This window comes from Penaeus monodon, chromosome 13 (genome assembly GCF_015228065.2).
Source record: "Penaeus monodon isolate SGIC_2016 chromosome 13, NSTDA_Pmon_1, whole genome shotgun sequence".
In the NCBI taxonomy this organism is placed as follows: domain Eukaryota; kingdom Metazoa; phylum Arthropoda; class Malacostraca; order Decapoda; family Penaeidae; genus Penaeus; species Penaeus monodon.
In genome coordinates this window covers 1,008,018-1,013,017 of record NC_051398.1, presented here as the reverse complement: position 1 = coordinate 1,013,017, position 5,000 = coordinate 1,008,018, and the positions used below count along the sequence as shown (strand labels likewise).

Below are 5,000 nucleotides of genomic sequence, written 5' to 3'. Positions count from 1 at the left end.
AGAAGTGAGGAGGGATGGGGATATGGACGTGGGGGGATGAGGGTGTGGGGAAGAGATACACTTGCTTGCGGTTTAGAAGAGGTTGGGGTGGATAAAGAGGTGTGGGGAAGGGTTACACTTGCTTGCGGGGGAATGGAGGCAGTAGGGGTGGGGTATGACGTTGAATTAGGGGGGTATGGGGAGGAGGAGAAAGGGTAAAAGATGTTGAATGGAAAAGGTAGTGAGGGGTGAAGGGGGGGGGGGCGACAGAGGGTTAAAAGACCTTGAATGGGGAAGAGGGGGGAGGGAGGGGGATATGGAAGAATGCGTGGATATAGTTCGTGATTTGCTATCTCTAATCTATCCCGTATGTCTGATTTATGTGTATATGTAAATGTATAGATCGGCCGATTGATTGACTGATAGACAGATAGAGATACATAGATATATGGATAGACAGGTAGAGTCAAATAAACGTGTGTGAGAGAGAGAGAGAGAGAGAGAGAGAGCATGCGTGCGTGCGTGCATGTGTTTGATATCCATAACATGCAGTCCATAAATACAAGTGCATCTTTATTCATGCATACTTGAGAGCTAAAATGCATATCTTTCAGCGCTCTCTCCTTAACATGCATACCCATATGTGGCTCACTATAAACACACAGATACCAAACATCATTCCTGCATTTTGGCCAAACAAAGCAACCACGGCTTTGAGGATCACTGGTTTTGACCTACATTGTAAAATTTGCGTGTATATATTTTTTGCAAGGTGGGTATAATTGCATGCAAAGTAGGTGGGCTTGTGGGGGGTGGGGAGAGGGGAGGATTGACTGTGTGTGTATGTGTGTGTGTGTGTGTCTGTATGTGTGTATATAAGTACCTTTACCTATATATATATATATATATATATATATATATATATATATATATATATATATATATATATATATATATATATATATATATATATATATATATATATATATATACATGTATATACACCCCTACACCTATTCGCATGAATAAAAACCGCATCTGTATACACACCTATCGACATACTCTCACATAAAAAAACAAGCCTCCATATGTACATCTTCCCTCTCGTATGCAAGCCGTAACACACCACTCCAAGGTCTCACTTCTCTAGGGAATCTGGGAGTGGGAAATGGGAGTGTCCCTGGCCGGTCCCACACCCAGTCCGGAGACCCAATTAGGGAAAAGGGTCTTTATTTCGGTCAGGTGTCTTCTCGGTGTCCATACTGATGAAAGGAAAAATTCGGTCTTATTGGTTAAGCGTGGGACCGATGGAGGTGTGAGGCAGGTGTGGGTGTGAGTGGGAGGCGACAAGAGCCGAGAGAGAGAGAATGGGAGAGAGAGAGAGAGAGAGAGAGAGAGAGAGAGAGAGAGAGAGAGGAGAGAGAGAGAGAGAGAGAGAGAGAGAGAGAGAGAGAGAGAGAAGGAAAGAGAAAGAGAGAGAGAGAAGGAAAGAGAGAGAAAAAGAGAAAGAGCGAGAGAAGAAGGAGTAGAAGAAGAAAAAGAGAAATAAAGAAAGGCCAATAAAAGTTGATTTACATACGATCAACAAAAAAGAAGCTCCTGTCAGTCGTGGGGAATTTATCAAGAGGTCATGAGAAAATAGTTGGTGGGTCTAAGTCGGAAGCTGAAGACCTTGTGAGAGGGATAGGGAGAGGGGGAAGGAGGGAGAGGGAGAGAGGGAAGGTGGGAGGGAGGGAGAGGGACAGGGGGAGGGAAGAAGAGAGAAGGAGAGAAGGAAGGAGGGCGAGAGGGAGAGAAGGAGAGATATAGAGTTATATAGATAGAGAGAGAGAGAGAGAGAGAGAGAGAGAGAGAGAGAGAGAGAGAGAGAGAAAGACAGAAAGAAAGAAAGAAAGAGAAAAAAGGACTAAAAGAAAGAGAAAGACAAATCGAAAGAGAGAGAGAGAAATAAATCAAGAAAAAAGGAAAAAAAAAACAAAGCAAGAATTGAGGTCCAGGTTCTCATCCCCTCCCCCCCCCCATAATTCATCTTACATCAGGCTTCTGTTCACGCGAGAACCACACCAACAAAAAAGAAAAAAGGGGGGGGAGGGGGGGAAGGGAAGCAAGCAAGCACGCACACGTAAAAGAACAAAAAAATAGTTAAAAAAACATCTGAATAATCACAAAGAATTCGACGCCAGAGGAGATCATGACAGATTGCTGACCGCCGCCGATGTATTAACGGGTCTCTCTCTCTCTCTTTCTCTCTCTCTTTCTCTGTTTCATTCGTATTCTCTTTTTCTTTCTCTTTCTGTTTTTCTAGTTTTCTTTCTCTCTCTCTCCCTCTCTCTTTCTTTCTTTCTTTCTCTGTCTGTCTGTCTCTCTCTCTTTCTCTCCCTCTCTCTCTCTCTCTCTCTCTCTCTCTCTCTCTCTCTCTCTCTCTCTCTCTCTCTCTCTCTCTCTCTCTCTCTCTCTCTCTCTCTCTCTCCCTCTCTCTCCCTCCCTCTCTCTCCCTCCCTCTCTCTCTCCCTCTCTCCATTGCAACTCGACCAGCAACAAAAGGTCCTCCCTCCCTCCCTCGCCCCTCCCTCTCCTCCCACCCTTCCCTCGCCCCTCCCTCTCCCCCTTCCCACGCCCCCCTCCTTCCTTCAGCTAAAGGACTCCCTTCAGGAAAGTCACCTGACCGGCACAGGAGGCATCTTCAACCCGCCGCGAACGTATCATACGGGTTTATCTCGACATTCCTGCATAGTTCGGGCCTGTGTTTCCTCGGTTCTTGAGATAGATTGTCGCCCCGTCTTCCCAGGGTGGCATGATGAAAGGGGGGGAGGGGGGAAAGGGGGGGGTCAGAAGGAGGGGGAGAAGGGTGTGAGGGAAGGAAGGCGGAGGAAGGGGGAGAAGGGCGTGAGAGAAGGGAGGTAGAGGAAGAAGGAAAAGGGTGTGAGGGAAGGGAGGAGAAGGGTGTGAAAGAAGGAGAGTACAGGGAGAGGGAGAAGGGTGTGAGGGTAGGAGAGTACAGGGAGAGGGAAAAGGGTGGATAGAAGGAAGGCAGAAGAAGGGGGATGAATGACATTTATTAAGATTTATTGAGAGAGACAGACAGAGAAGAGAAAAGGAGAGAGAGAGAGAGAGAGAGAGAGAGAGAGACAGAGAGAGAGACAGAGACAGAGAGGAATGACAGATACTGGAAAAGAGTGAGTTAACGATGCAAATGATATGGATGATGCAATCTGTTGCATTAGGGATGGTCGTCGTAACGGTGTTCTGTCAACAGGAGTAACGAATGAGGGAAGTGTTCAGATGTTTCGTGGTAAAACTGATTATATCATTTATATATATATATATATATATATATATATATATATATATATATATATATATATATATATATATATATATACATGTGTGTGTGTGTGTGTGTGTGTGTGTGTGTGTGTGTGTGTGTGTGTGTGTGTGTGTGTGTGTGTGTGTGTCTTTCTATCTACCTATCTATGTGTCTCTGTCTCTCTCTACTCCTTTCTCTCTCTCTCTCTCTCTCTCTCTCTCTCTCTCTCTCTCTCTATCTATCTATCTATCTATCTATCTATCTATCTATATCTATCTATCTATATATATATATATATATATATATATATGTATATATGTATATCTATATATATATATATATATATATATATATATATATATATATATATATATATGTGTGTGTGTGTGTGTGTGTGTGTGTGTGTGTGTGTGTGTGTGTGTGTGTGTGTGTGTGTGTGTACAAAGAAAGAGAAAGAGAGAGAGAGAGATAGGTAGAGAGATAGACAAATACAGATATAAATAGTCAGATATATAAAGACAGATCTAGATATAAATATATATATATATATATATATATATATATATATATATATATATATATAAAGATCTAGATATAAATAAATATAGATAGATACATAGATAGATAGATAGATAGATGAGAAAATTACAACAGAATCGTAGAATGAAATAAAATGCGGTGGCATAATTAACGGGCATTATTAAGCAAGAGCATCATAACATGAAAACTGCAATTAAGTATCATGCTGTGACCACGGCGGCTCAGACATGAACCTACCGTTAAAAGAAGAAGAAGATTAAGCAATCATTCAGTGAATATATGTGCAAGATGTCAAGAAGAATATAACAAGACTAATAAAGACGATGACAATGACAACGATATCGTAGCAACACCACCGGCGACACCATTCATAAAAATGTGTGTGTGTGTGTGCATATATATATATATGATGGATAATATATGTAATTAATATATATAATATATATTATATATATATATATAATATAATATATATATATATATATATATATATATATATAATATATTGATATATATATATATATATATAATAATATATATATATATATATATATATATATATATATTATATATGTACACCACACACACACACACTTTTATGAATGGACTTTCACCGTGTGTTGCTATATATCCATTAATTTATTACATATTTACTTATTTACTTGTATATGATTATATGCATTACTGTACAAAATAACTGTGGATATTTTGTTACTGATTTGTCAATTATATATCTATATATCATTATATATATATATATTATATAATATATTATATGTATATATATATATATATATATATTGATTACTTAATATTATCTGTTAAGCTAAAATCATTAGCGGATCTTAATGAATAAGAACAGGTCATACAAAAGGTATTTTACCTCCTGATACTAATATAAACTTAATTTGCATGGTTAACGTTTTTTTTTTTCTAAAGAAACTGGTAACTTGATATTCTGTTCAGATTTTTCCTGCCTTTTGTAAATGCAGATTTTTCTTCTTCTTCTTCTTCTTCTTCTTCTTCATCTTCTTCCTCTTCTTCTCCTTCTTCTTCTTCTTCTTCTCCTTCTTCTCCTTCTTCTTCTTCTTCTTCTCCTTCTTCTTCTTCTTCTTCTTCTCCTTCTTCTTCTTCTTCTCTTCTTCTTCTTCTTCTTCCCTTTTCTTATTCTATT

General features: G+C 39.3%; 1 protein-coding gene across 1 annotated transcript in view; it reads right to left on the bottom strand.

Moving 5' to 3' along the window:
• Window positions 1-5,000, bottom strand: part of LOC119580455 (proline-rich protein 2-like) — a 20,795-nt gene that overhangs the window by 14,573 nt on the left and 1,222 nt on the right. The window lies entirely within an intron of this gene.